Source organism: Vicia villosa, unplaced genomic scaffold (assembly GCF_029867415.1).
Source record: "Vicia villosa cultivar HV-30 ecotype Madison, WI unplaced genomic scaffold, Vvil1.0 ctg.000406F_1_1, whole genome shotgun sequence".
Lineage (NCBI taxonomy): Eukaryota > Viridiplantae > Streptophyta > Magnoliopsida > Fabales > Fabaceae > Vicia > Vicia villosa.
In genome coordinates this window covers 97,812-112,998 of record NW_026705184.1, presented here as the reverse complement: position 1 = coordinate 112,998, position 15,187 = coordinate 97,812, and positions in this window count along the sequence as shown.

The window sequence follows — 15,187 nt, the reverse complement described above, 5'->3', positions numbered from 1 at the left end:
AAAATGTGTTTTCGGAGATGCATCTCCGAAAGCGCCTTTTTTTTTTGAAAAATTTAACTTATTTCGGAAGTTCATTTCCGAAAACAGCATTTCGGAAGTTCATTTCCGAAATACTGCGCGTTTTGCAGATTAAGCAAAACAGCCCCCTCCCCCAAATCATTTACCCTAATCTTCTTCAAACTCAACCCCAAAGAGATTTTTGTGCAAACCAGTTCCAAGCTACCTCAAAGGCTCCATCTACTTGCTCTATTACATTCTAAAGTCCTCCAATCAATTCAATAGGTAAGCATTTTGATTTTAAGATCTATGATTAAAATGTATATTAGGGTGTTTACAAATAGCAAAAAATGTATTAGGTTAGGTTTATAGTGATATTTAGGATGTTTAGAATGTGTATACATAGGTTTGAATTTTGATTTTGGGGTCTGCCATTGAAGGTTGCAGAAAAGCTCTGCGCAGGGGTGTTTCGGAAGTTCATTTCCGAAAACACCTCCATCCCAGTTTCGGAAATGAACTTCCGAACTGTATCAGAAGTGCATTTTTTTTTGTTTTTTCATTTGTCTCGCATATTAATCGATTTCGATTGCTTACAGGAACATGTCAGGCAACCAGCCAGCACGCATCAGACAGGGCAGGGAGTCCCAGACTGCGTCGGCTAGACGCGAGCGGGCGGCGGCGCAGCTGGCGTCGACCCAAGGACGGGGCCGGGGACGCCGTGTGCGCGTTCCACAGGACTTGGTGGAGAGTTCATCTGCTTCAGGCTCTAGGAGTAGGCTGGCTCGGGTATCTTCTTCCCGCCAGCGAGAGGAGGAGGATGAGGATGAGGAGGAGGTGATACCGGATGTTGACCCTCCAGTCGGGGAGGAGGAGGAGCAGGAGGAGCAGGAGGTGGATAGCTATCCGGGAGGGCCTTTTGACACTTCCCTGCTGATTCACTACCAGGATCACGTCGCTCGGCGGATCTGGGAGGGAGAGGTATTTTTTTTAACTTAGCCGTTTATTTGTCACCATTTTTTATAATTTTACCGTTTATTTCTCGCTTATTTGTTTTTTTTAACAGGAGAGAGAGCCATTGAAAATGGTGAACCACTCCAGGAAGATTTTCGGTCTGTTTAAACCAGCAGCTCAGTGGTTTAACGACCATGTGCGAGGTTCAGGGCTTAGTGGGCTCTGCATGACCGGGTACACCACCATCAGCACCGGCATGCAGGGGGCATTGACGATCACCTTGCATGACGTCCAGTGTCTTCTCCACCTGCCCATCAGGGGGTGGCTGTTGGACCACTCCATGATCCAGAGGGTCGAGGCCATTGAGTGGATGATGCACTATTTGGGCATGCCGCACGAGGTTGCTCACCTGGAGTGCGTCTCGACTTATGGGTGTCATGTCCGGTTCAACACACTGAGCCTCTATTTTGAGTTCCACCTAGACGCGGCGGCCGAGGCCGAGCAGGAGGGTAACGACCTATTCAGGGAGTACCACCGCGGCTGCGCTCTCCGGTGCTGGTACATGCATGTGGTAGGCGCTGCATGCTTTGTGGACAAGAGTGCCAGGTACGTCGACGTGGCCTACCTCCGCTATTTCATGGACCTGGATACCGTTCACCAGTGGAACTAGGGGTCAGCTACTCTGCCATATCTCTACTAGAAGCTGAATGAGGCCTCCAACTGGAGGACGAGGCAGTTGGTCGGATCCTGCACACTGCTTACGGTACGTTTTATTTTAATACATTATCGTATTTATTTATTTATATATGTTTCGTATTTAATTTTAATACATTATCTTGTTTCTGTTTCAGAGCTGGATCATCTCCTACTTCTCCCGCATCCACGGCTACCACCTCGATCCTGCGTACGTGGACGCCTTGCCCAGGGCCGCCAGATACGATCTCCAGAGGGGGAACGATGCGGTGGGACCATACCGTGGATACCTGGACCGCACTCTGCACGACGACGTCACCTGGAGGCCGTTCATCGACTACACTCAGATTGTCCCCTTTGACGGCATTGCACTTTATTCTGGCTGGTTGGCTTGCGGGACCGGCATCATGGTTCGATATCTCCCTGAGCGGTGCATGCGTCAGTTCGGATTCGTGCAGCGGATACCCAGGTCACCCTTTGAGGCTGCTCCCGACACTGTGACCCGAGTGCAGCTCACTGCCATATGGGAGCATTGGGAGGATCATGTGGTACCGCTGGAGTACCGTCTCACTCGGGTCACCCAGGACTGGCACAGTGAGGAGGGATACGTCACATGGTTCTATCGGGTGTCACATCCTCTTCTGAGACCCGACATTCCCGGCGCTCCTAGGCCAGCACACGAGGAGATCCTGGAGAACCAGCAGGCCGAGGATGATCACGCCATTGATCTCATGCCGATCTGCCAGCGGATATCGATGATTGGGCAGGACGCGTTGGATCGAGGTATCGTGGAGCGGGGCGGTCCAGAGGCAGTCGCCGTGATGGAGATGATCGTCACTGATGCAGGCCGTGCGGCGACATACACGCGGCAGAGGAGGTCTCAGGGCGAGAGGTTTAGGCACACCCAGTAGTGGTCGGGTTTATATATTTTTTGTTATCGGATTGTATCTTTAGCACACTATTTTTATTTTTTTCGGTTTGTATATATTATTTTCATCGGATTAGTATTTTTTTTTGTTTATTTATCATATTAGTATTTTCAGTTTATCTATTGGTTATTTTATTTGGCGTTTACGTTTAATTAAAATGCGAGACTGTTTTAGATAAAACATAAAAAAAACACAGTTTCTGCATAATTCGGAAAAGAACTTCCGAAACCCCCCAAAATCTGAACAAATGTGTTTTCGGAAGTTCATCTCCGAAGACACCCCCCATGAGGTGTTTTCGGAGATGCACTTCTGAATTAAGGAAATTTTTTTTTAAAAAAAGCGCTTCGGAAGTTCATTTTCGAAGCAGGGGTATTTTGGGATTTTCGCTGGGGTGACCCCCATAGGGAGGTGGGTAAAGAAAAAATCAATATTTATATTATATGAACTTTCATTCTTGTAAAAATATAAGCAAAGTGAACCTATTCATCCACCATCAACTATATGAATGCCATCCTCTATGGTTCATACCAATAACTCTTGCAATGTTTTGGTGATCTTGTGGATCTATGTGCTTGCAACTATAATCAAGAAGTGATCTAAGATGATAAAGCTCATGGATAAGCAACTGCCTAGTCTGGATGATAACACGGTTTTGATGATAACAACATTTAAAATGGTTTTGATGATGGCAACACATGAAGTCAAATAACTGCTAAAGTTAATTTGAGTGGTCAAAGATGCACCAAGTGTTTGATTGAGATATCTAGCCGAATAAAGCTAGACATCCGTTTATGATCACTGTTGGCTTAAACCTTCAATTCTCAAATGATGAAAAATTAGTAATATCTCAAGCCCCCTAAAGAATACTTGAAGTTTAGAGTGTGAAAGAGACAAAGTGTGAAAACTCATGTGATTGTGTATGTCTGAGTGATCAATGGATTATAGAGACACAAGGGTGTTTATGTAAGTATTATGACTAAAGCACACACTCACACACATAAAACTTAGAGAAACCTCTAAATTTTTTATTAAAATAACCAAAAAAAAATTTGGAGCCTAATTAAGAAGTTTTATCTAAGTTGTCTAATTGATTAGATTTATAACTGAATCGATTAGACTATGCATAATGAATTCTATAATGGATTATGACATACTCTTAATGATTGATAACAAATTTCTATCTAAACCTTCCAATTTGGACCGCAACAATTGATTATTTGCATTTTCTAACAAATTAGCAAATCGATTAGGTCAAATTATTGACCTATTGATTATTTTAAAATTTACACCATTTCTCTTCTAAATGGAGAGCTTCTCTATCATTTCAAATCAACCAAAAAACTTGAAAAACCTCAATTTACATTTTTCTCATAAACTCGGTAAATTATTTCTACTTTTCTAACGTATTTGAGTTGTAGTGCTTTGAAAGCGTTCTTGAGTTTAGTGAAAAATTTTGTTCAGGATGAGGATTTAATTATAAATTTACTTAGAGTATAATTTTCTATTAGTAAATTATTCTTTTATAGGAAGTGTTTAGTTTGGTAGCGAGCTAAATCATTGTAAAAGCTCTTTGTTTGTTCTTTGAGGGAAACTCCCTATTTGTTAGTTGAGCTTATCCATTAAAGAGAAGCTCTCTTGTGGGCTTGTGAAGAATAAACAGTTAAAAAATTTCACAATTGTTCTTGAGCTTCTCCTGGTTAAAAACTCTTTCGATTTGAGGTCATGCTGGTGTAAAATCTCACTCGGTTTTGAGCTCAACATGTGTAAAAGTACAATACGTTTGAGAATTTCCCAATAAATCTCTCGGTTCGATTGCTTATCATCCCGTGTAAAACCCCGGTTTGTTTCATAGGATAGTGCGTTTACTCATCTATTATAAGAGATTGGATAAAACATATAAATTTCATGTAAATTTAAGACTTCTTTCTTTACTAAACCCTTCATTGCTTCATATAGTCGTATTTGGGGTTCAACAATTAATTTGTATTCTTCTTCCCTTGTGGTTAAGGAGTGGCTTATAATGGTCTATTTAGTGAAATCCCCCTCCCCCTCAAAATAACACTTTAGATCTAGTGAAATTCCGACATTGCTTGTTTCGAAACAAATTATGTTGGTTAAAGGAATAGAAGACGTTTTCTAGGCGTCTCCTATGTGAGTGTTGTCTATTCTCAAAGGCGACATTTTTTTCTTTTTCTTTGGGCAAGCTTTTTAAAAATGTCACCTAAACCAAAGAAATAGGGGACGATTATTTGTGGCCTCTAAAGCGACGTTTTTCATGTTCATTTGGTGCACTTTTTAAAAATGTCGCCTAAACCAAAAGAATAGGGGAAGATTATTTGTAGCCTATTAAGCGACGCTTTTTAAGTGTCGCCAGATGTTGCTGCAATTAATAACTGTTCCCTTAAACCTGAACAAGGAGGAACGTTTTTAAAGTGTAGCCATTGCTTATAAGCTGTTCTTTTACATTGTCCCCATAAAATATACAATTTTTTTGATTATTTTCTAAATAATATAATCGATTATGACTGACTTTAAAAAAATATCGATAATAAATTAAACAATATCAAATTTAACCGTACATCAACAAAGGTTATATTATAATAAAATCTAGTTCAAACATTAATTCAAGATAGTAGCTAATACATAAAATTCCTAACATAACAATACTTATTATAATAAGTTTAATACTTTGAAGTATGAACCTAGCAAAATAACAAAAAACATAATTCAATAGCAAAATAACAAAAAAAACAAGTTCAAGTTTAATGCTTTCAACTTCAAGAAAAAAAAGACATCATCCTACTCGTTCAAGTTTATCTTCTTGGAATTCATCATCCACATCGTCCTTTTGAAATTCATCACACATGTCGTCTTTCAGAAATTATTCATCTACGTCTTCCTCTTAAAATTCACCATCTATATCATCCTCTTGAAATTCAGCATCTAGATCTATGTCGTCCTCTTGAAATTTGTCACCTACAACTTCCTCTTGAAATCCATTTTCTACGTCGTCCTCTTGAATTCCATTATCTACGTCATCCTCTTGAATTTCATCATTAATATCGTCATTTTCAACATCTTCATTGATACCTTGCTTTATAATCTTTCTTCTTCGATTCTTTATGTGAAACCATTTGTTTATGCGTCGCATTTTCTGCAGTAGTATTACTCCTTCCTTCACAAGATCCCAAAGATCTTTATAATAGAAAACAGTCTTCAATTTCTTACACCAATTCTCGTAATTCCGACTCTTCACAATTGGGAGACTCGTCGGAAAATGCCCATTCGGATGGTTCATCGGATGATTTATCGCGCTATGCTTCCCAAGAATCACACAACCAGTGCTCTAGATACCAGATGTTGGAACCCAACAGTTGGAGAATTTCGAATCAATCTATATGAACAAGAATTATGAGAATCCTTGCTATATCCATGTTCTTGCCCTCTTTGTAGTTCTCGTCCATGTTGACAAAGCAGCCAAAGGAGTTAGCTAAAGCTTCGAAGAAGTCGATGTTCCAAGCATGGCAAGGCACACCATGAACCCGAATCTACGTGACTCGTTCCGCATCAACCGCTCCCTGTTGCCAAGGTTTAATTGTTCTAAACCATTGTCTCCACCAATTATTACCTTCACTCATCAAATCTGAGATCACTCCCTCCTCCATTTCTTCTAACAAGCAAAGATTCGTAGGAAGCGGAGAAGGGGAGATGGACGACGACAAGCTTTGGGAAATGAACTCCACGGAGTCCATCAACGATGACGTTAGTAGTTTGGGGAGGCGCAAATATCCGGACAAAGGAAAGAACCATTGTGGAAACGCAGAGTTTGGAAAGCTAGTTGAGGGTAGAAAAGATTTGGACCTTAATTTATGCTTCTCTTCATTCGATGAAGCTTTACTGACAGCAAAAGGAACAAAGGATATAGAAACTGAAGGCGCTTTACATGAAAAGGTTTGTTTGGGAGATGACTCTATTTCCGACCCTATATCTGACTTTAACTCTTTGGGAACAAGATTCAAAGATTCTTTAAACCAAACACCTACTGGGCCTTTTCATTCGGTTTGTGGTCCCACTCTGGAAGAAAATAAGGAGGCAGTTTTGAGTAACAGATTTAGAAGGAGGAAAGTGGTGGTATCCAAGTCTCTGGGGCGTTTTTGTGGGCCAATTTTTCCAAAGAAACCTAGGCCCAAGAGAATTGGTAATTTAACTCAGGCCCATAACCCTGTTCATTCGGATCATTTTCCCTCTGGCCCAGTTTTGAACGGTGGTAACTCTGTCATAACGCCTGCAGGGGAGAACGATACCGGTTTTGTTCATGGAGAGATTTCTAGTGAGTCAAACATCATCCGCTGCAATAACAGGCTGAAACTTCATCTTCGTCCCCCATCGGAGGATAAAATGTTCAGTGCACTCCTCAATTTAGGAGTGGGAGCGGGCAGTGTGGGAAAGGGCTTGAAGGAGATGCTCTTAGAACAGATTCAGGATCATCAGAGGATCGTGGTAGGAAGGAAGGCGATTTCTCATAATTCTTAATGATTATAGGCAGTCTAAACATCAGGGGAGGAGGTAGTAAGTTGAAGAGGAAGCGGATTTGCAGTATTATCAATAAGGGTCGTGCAGACATTTTTCTGATTCAAGAATCGAAATTAATGGAGATTTCGGATTCGTTGGCCAATAGTTTCTGGGGAGGTCAGGACTTTGGTTACTCTTTTTCTCCATCGGCTGGTGCTGCGGGCGGTTTACTGATCCTGTGGAAATCATCTACAGTTTCGGTCGAGTCGAGTTTTCGCGGATCCGGATACTTGGGGGTAAAGGTCAGTTGGCAGAACTTCTCTTTTTATGTTGTGAATATTTATTCATCCTGCGCCTTGGCTGAGAAGAGGAATTTGTGGAGAGAATTGCTGACTCTGAAAAATAAACACACTGATGGTGAATGGTTATTTGGGGGAGACTTTAACGCCGTGAAATCGAGAAATGAGAGGGTTGGAAGATCTGCTGCCAGCTCCGATTCAGAGAGGAGATATTTTTCGGAGTTCATAGATAGTTCCGGCCTTAATGATGTTCCTTGTAAAGGTCGCAAATACAGTTGGTATAGCGGGGATGGGAGATCAAAGAGCAGGATAGACAGGTTCCTAGTATCTGACACATTAGTTTCTTTGTGGGGAGTTGTTGGCCAATTCATTGGTTCCCGGGATATTTCTGACCATTGCCTGATTTGGTTAGAAGTCGATAAAGAGGATTGGGGGCCTAAACCTTTCAAGTTCAACACCGAATGGTTTTCGAACAAGAATTTCTTGCCGTTTGTCAAAAAGGAGTGGAAGGAGATGGAGGTGTTTGGAAGAGGCGACTTTGTCTTGAAAGAAAAGATCCGGCTTTTGAGAGATAAATTGAGATGGTGGAATAAAAATGTGTTCGGTAGGTTCGACTTGGCGGTGGAAGAGGGGGTTAAGGAGTTAAATGAGATGGAGGACTTGGAGGTTTTGAATGCGGAAGACTTGGCTAGGAGGAAAGAGGCTAGTAAAAACATTTGGATGAATCTTAGAATAAAAGAAAACATGCTTATTCAAAAGTCGAGATTGAAGTGGTTGAATGACGGCGATTCGAATAGTAGATTCTTTCACAAAGTTATGAAGGAGAAAAGGAGAAGGAATCATATTAGTAGTATAGTCACTAGTAATGGGATAGTGAGCTCGGTTTTAGAGGTGAAAGAAGCGGTGAAGAGGCACTTTGAAAGAAAATTTCATGAAAGTTGGAAAGATAGACCGATTTTGGACAATGTCTCTTTCAATTGCTTAAATTCGGAGGCTAGTCAAGGTTTGGAAGAACCTTTCTCGGAGGAGGAAATAAAAGGCGTGATTTGGAGTTGTGATGGGGTGAAGAGTCCGGGACCGGATGGTATGTCTCTTCTCTTTTTCCAAAAGTGTTGGTCTTTTATTAAAAGGGATGTGTGTGCTTGCATTAAGGATTTTCATACCGGGGCTGTTTTGTCTAAATCAATAACTTCATCATTTCTTACCCTTATCCCGAAATCTTCTAATCCTTTAGGATTAGACGACTATAGACCCATTTGCTTGGTTGGTAGCATATACAAAATTTTGGCGAAGTTGTTGGCTAATAGGATCAAAAAGATAATGCCTTCTATTATTTCCTATAGTCAAACCGCCTTTATCCCGGGTAGGCATCTTGTGGATGGTGTTCTAGTGGCTAACGAATTGGTGGATTTTGCTTCTAAGGAGGGAAGGGAGTGTCTCCTTTTCAAAGTCGACTTTGAGAAGGCTTATGACAAAGTCAATTGGAATTTTCTAAGATTCATGATGAGGAGCATAGGATTTGGGGACAAATGGATGAGGTGGATGGAGGTTTTAATATTTTCTAGTAAGATGTCGGTTTTGATTAACGGTAGTCCAATGGGGGAATTTGGGGTGGAAAGAGGGTTACGTCAAGGAGATCCTATCTCCCCGTTTCTTTTCGTGATTGTGACGGAAGGCCTTAAACTCTTGATTGATAAGGCGGTGGAGAATGGGGATTACGCGGGATTCAAAGTTCAAGGGAGTTGTTTTATTGATGTCCTTCAATTTGCCGACGACACCCTATTGGTTGGTGACGGTAGTTGGAATCACTTATGGGCCATCAAGACGGTGTTGAAAGGTTTTGAGATTGTTTCGGGTCTTAGCATCAATTACCATAAGAGCAAGCTTATAGGAATTAATGTTAATGACCGTTTCATGGAGTTGGCTACGGTTTTTCTTGGTTGTCGGGAGGAGTCGAAGCATTTCAAATTTCTTGGTATTAACATAGGTTCCAATCCTCGTAGAATCAATTTTTGGAAGCCTTTGGTGGACGGAATGAGGAAGAAGTTATCTTCGTGGAAGAGTAGGTGGGTGAGTTTCGGTGGTAGAATAACACTTATAAAATCGGTTTTGTCAAGCTTGGCTATATTTACTCTATCCTTCTATAAAGCTTCGGTGAAAATCATAAGAGAAATGAACAAGATTCAAAGTAATTTTTTGTGGGGAGGAACGGAGGAAAGACGAAAGATGCATTGGGTCGGGTGGAATGAAGTTTGTTTACCGGTGGAAAAGGGGGGTTTAGGATTCAAAAGATTGGATGTTTTCAACAAGGCTTTTCTATACAAATGGCGATGGAGGATTTTAGAAGAATCTAATGCTCTTTGGTATCGCTTGTTGAAATCTCGATACGGTGATATTAATCTTGATGTCATTCATGGGAGACGTAATTTAAATCACAACCGTTCTTGTTCTGTTTGGTGGGCGGACATATGCTCGCTAGGGAATAACCAATCGGTGAATTTTTTTAATTCAAATTGCTGGTTCAGCTTGGGCAACGGATATTCAATCTCTTTTTGGCACTCATCGTGGCATAAGGGAGAACCTTTTTTATTATACCGTTATCCGGAGGCGTATGCAGCGTCTGTTTTGAAGGAGGTCTCCGTTGCTTGTATGGGGGGAAGGCTGGACGGTTTATGGAGATGGGGCACTCTCGGAATTTCGAACGCAGCTGTTGGTTCGGTTGCTGCAGAGATTGCAGGTCTGCGGAGGGAGCTGGAAACCGCTGTCCCAGCCACTGTCCCAGCTGCTGCTGTCCGCGACAGCACTGTCCCAGCCACTGTCCCAGCTGCTGCTGTCCGCGACAGCACTGTTTGGTTGCCTTCGGGTGCGGCTGCCTTCACAGTTTCGTCTTGCTATGCTGCCTTGTGCAAGATGCATATTCCATATGGCCCACCGGGAGCATTTGACGTTTCCTACAAGTCCATTTGGAGGGTGGATGTCCCCCTTAAAATTAGAGCTTTTGGTTGGCGGTGCTTTGCTAATGGAATTCCGTCTAAGGCTTTGCTCCTCAAAAGAGGTATCCTTTCTCCTAATTCTGATATCTCTTGTGTTTTTTGCGGTTGTTATCCCGAATCTTCTGTTCATTTGCTTTTGGAATGTCACGAAGTGGAGTTAGTTTGGAAGGAAATTGCAAATTGGTTGGGAACGATCAATTGTAAGGTTATTGATTTTAAGGAAAGTTTTTCTTCCTGGTACATCACTTGTAGAAAGCTGAACATTAAAAAGGGAAAGGCGGGAGGTATATGGTTGGCAATCATTTGGAGTCTTTGGTTGCGTAGGAACGAAATTATTTTTAAGAATGGAGCTTGGAATGTTAGAGACGTCGTTTGGGGGTGTAAAGCGCTTCTCTGGAGGTGGTCATTTATAGGGAATATTACTCAGCCCAATTGTAACTTCTACGAGTTTAGCAAAAACCCTTTGCTTTATCTAGCTTAGATACTATTTGGTGGGTAATTTTCCGCTGTTGTTTTTTCGGCCTCCTTTTGTATCTTGTAAGACTTTTGCTCTATTATTAATAAATCTTGCTTACTGAAAAAAAAAAATTTATTGATTCTGTTTCTTGTTCTTCAGTGTTCACTCGAGTGAATCAACCACATCTTGGTTGCAAAATGATTCCGCTACACAATTATTATGAGAGAAGGGAAGAAATATGAATTACGGTTTATGAGAAAAGGGGAGGAAGATGAATATTTCTACAGAGTTTCTCTCTTCTTTTCAAACTGAAAATTTTATTTAACTTTTCTCAAAATGCAATTGTTTTTTTTTACAATGATAGAGTACCTCCCTATTTATAAATTGAGAATGTTTGTTCACTAAATAGTCACCAACTAACTAACTAAAACAAGTAAAATAATATTAAGTCGAATTTCTATTAAAGTTAGTTCCTTCGACATTTTTACATATAATTTTCGACACAAAAAATTACATTCTCAACAATTATTATTTTCTGACTTTTTTTTTAATTTCATTTTTTCACTTGGAGATGAAAATAAATTTGAAGCACATGCCAAATTGCTACGGAAGTCCTTAACGTGTATGTTTATTATCCACATGATTATGTGATATAGATTCATTCATGCATGCTTTCTTTGACTTCTACTTATAATGGAAATTCAACAGTATGATTAATTGATAGTAACTTATCATAATGGAGTCAATTATTTATGCAACATTAATGCTGATTGTTTATACATGAGATGTGATGATATGAGGGACCAATATGACTGTTGAACGTAAATGCTAGCTTTGGAGGTTCTACCTTTGTACACCTATTCGGTTTCTACACGCTTCTTCATATTTGGATGCAGTGAAAAAGCAATGTCACTCATTAATTACAAGCTTAACATACAAATACACACGGGACCAATCTATGTTGTTTCATTTTCATATTTTCTCTTGTGACACTTTGTTTACTTTGTTCTATGCTGACTGAAATGATATGTAGAAAAAAAATCCGTGAAAATTGTTGGTATGCTCTCATCCCTGTCAAGAATCGTCAATGAGGTCGTCAATGTGTTGTTGCCAGCATTGGAAAATGCTCTTTTCTCTTAAAATTCAAAGAGTCTCATGTCTACATCTACATATATACTAACTTCTTGATAGTAAAGTCACCCAGTCCCAATCCATTTTCTAGCAGGGTCGGCCCGGATTTTTCAGAGGTCCGGCACAAATAATAAAGTGGACCTCCAACAAAAAAAATTGAACAATTAATTAAAAATTTTGATTTTGTTATAAACAATACTAATATTACTAAATTTTTAACATATTATTATAAATAAATATGATAATATATCTTTTTATAAAAAAAATCACAAATAATTAAAATTAAGTTTGTCTACGACTTTCTCCTTTTCTAAGTACTAACATATAGATGAAGTTATTAGTAGTAATTATATAAAGATAAATTTTGTTGGTGTTGTTAGGACTACATAAGAATTAATTAAAAATAATACTAATATCCAATTTTTTAATATATTATTTTAAAATAATTTAATAATATAACTTTTTATAAAACAAGATCAACCCACCTATAATTATATGATATTTGCCTAAGAACTTAATAATAAATAATTTAGTCATATAATAAATCTTTAAATATGTAATGACAAAAAATAAATATTATCTAAAATTCATATTAAATAAATAAAATCATCATGGTTAATGAAACTAGTATTTGTTCTATTTCTAAAAAAAATTATTTAGTTTAGTCAGTAATTTTATTTGTTCTATTAATAAAAAACAAACAACAAACATTTTTTTTTAGTTTTTTTTTTTAATCAAAAAAAGATTTCAATAAAAGAGAAACATTACAAAAGACAAGGACAAAAGACAAACACAAGGGCTATTAAGTACAAATCCTAAATCTAGGGATTCCTTGTTTGTCAAGCAAAAAGTCCTTGAGAAGATCATGATGAAGTCTATCAAACCAAGTGAATTTCTTGGTGTTGTATCCTATGTTAGCTAATAAGTCAGCACAAAAATTAGCTTCGCGAAAGGCATGCGAAACAACAAAATCAATTTGCAGAGTGAAAGCACAGCAAGCATTCCAACGCGCTTGAAGCTGCCAAGGAACTAAATCCATCTTCGAAAAAGCCTTTACCACAAAGATGCAATCGGTTTCTAGCCAAAGTTTGTTCCAACCATTCTCTCTAGCTTTCTCAATTGCCATGATTGCTGCAAACAGCTCTGCAGAAACAGCATTCCCACCATGTAGATAATCGCAAAAACTCCCCAGGTGCCTTGCTTTAGCATCTCTAAAAATGCCACCACAAGAACTTGTCAAAGGGGATCCTTTAGCAAGGCCATCAACATTACATTTAATCCATCCTGCCGGGGGAGGAGACCAAAAAACTTCCAGACATCTCCTAGGCAGTCTCGGGTTCACATCAATGCCAAAGGCTTTAATGACACAAAAGCTCCTCATATCAGAGTTTGTTCTTTTCAATTTAGAGCTGCCAATGATTTTGACTTGGGACAAAACACAAGGTTTAAGGCTATCCCACTGAATGTTTTTGTCTTCAAAATGAGTAAGATTCCTGGATTTCCAGATGTGGTGGAACAAAGAGGTGAAGCAGGCTGAGATAGTGAGCTTAGCTTGAGGAGACCAAGGTTCCTGAAGGACTGCCCGACAATCCTCAATGTTGAGTAAAGTCCGGCTGCCAATCAATGAAGCAATCCATGTCCAGAGATGCTGAGAGAAGTCACAATCAAAGAAGACATGCTGAGCATTTTCTATATCCTTCTTGCAAAGAGAGCACATGGAGGGAAGGAAGCATCCACGAGCAATTAAGTTGTCATCAGTGGGCATTTTTTTGTGAAGGTACCTCCAAACTAGGATGGAATGGGAAGGTGGAATAGCATTGTCCCAGGGGAAGTCAGACTTAGCCGCGGGCACCAGAGGCTTGTTGAAGAAATCGTAGGCAGACTTAACGGATAATCTTCCATCCTTAGAATTAGTCTAGACCAAAGAATCCTCAGAATTGAAACTCAAAGGATAAACTTTGCAAATGAGAGGAAATAAGCAAGGGTAAGCTGCAAGAATGTTGTCAGGAATTTTCCAAATGCCATTGATAAGCCAGTCACTGACTTTGGTAGTTAGATGACCATGGAAAATGAGAGGGATGTTATATTTTTGGACCAGAGGTTCTCCAAGCCAATTATCTAACCAAAAATTCACTCTTTTTCCCTCTCCTATGATCCATTGGCTATTTTCCAGGACAGTTGAGTATAAACCATTGAAACTGCTCCATAGGGAGGATTTTATAGAGTAGAAAATGATGCCTTTACTTCTTTTAATTCTGCCAGCCAGAACCTTGGCCCAATGATCATTCTCTCCCAAAAAGTTCCAGCAAAGATGCAAGTTAGTAGCCTCATTGAACCCTCTCAAAGATTTTATCCCAAGGCCACCATCTTTAATGCTTTTGCAACAAGCTTTCCACTTTACAGTAACCAATTTTCTTTTGTCTATATCGCCACTCCAAATGAAATTCCTCATCCATCTTTCCACATCTTTGATGATGCTAATAGGCCAGCAATAAATAGAGATGCAGTGCACCAACATGCTAAGAATAACAACTTTGACAAGTTGAACTCTCCCAGCTATGGTGAGGAGGTCTGCCTTCCAAGCAGCCAACTTGAGTCTAACTCTATCTGCAAACATTTGAAAATGAAAAGCCTTAGGTTTGCCTACAAAAATAGGAACCCCCAGGTAGATAAAGGGGGGATAAGCTACTTTGAAACCAACAATATCAGCAAGAATTTTATGTCTACTAGCTGACATTCCCCAGCATAGATGAGAGACTTTGATTTGTTGCAAAATTGCCCAGAACAAGAAGCATAGGAGTCAAGTAAAGAGGCAATAGCAGATAAAGACTTATGATCTCCTCTACAGAAAATCATCACATCATCAGCAAACATAGTATGGGACTCCAAAAAACAGTTCCTAGAAGCTTTCACAAGATTAATACTACCATTTAAAACAAGTCTAGAGAGGCTCCTGCTGAGCACTTCTTCAGCAAGGCAGAAAAGAACCAGCCTGCTTCCCATTAAAGCCTATGGACATGGTGGAAGAATTTAAAATAACAGAGATCAGTTGGTAATGAACTTATTTTCCGTGGTGTGCGTTACAGACAGGTTCCATCCTCGATCTAAGTTGTTTTGGAATTTTATTAACAAAACTAATTAAAATCATAAAACAACTAACAAAACTAATTAAAATTAGGGATAAATAAATACCCAACCACTACACCAACACATTTCATTTGTTTT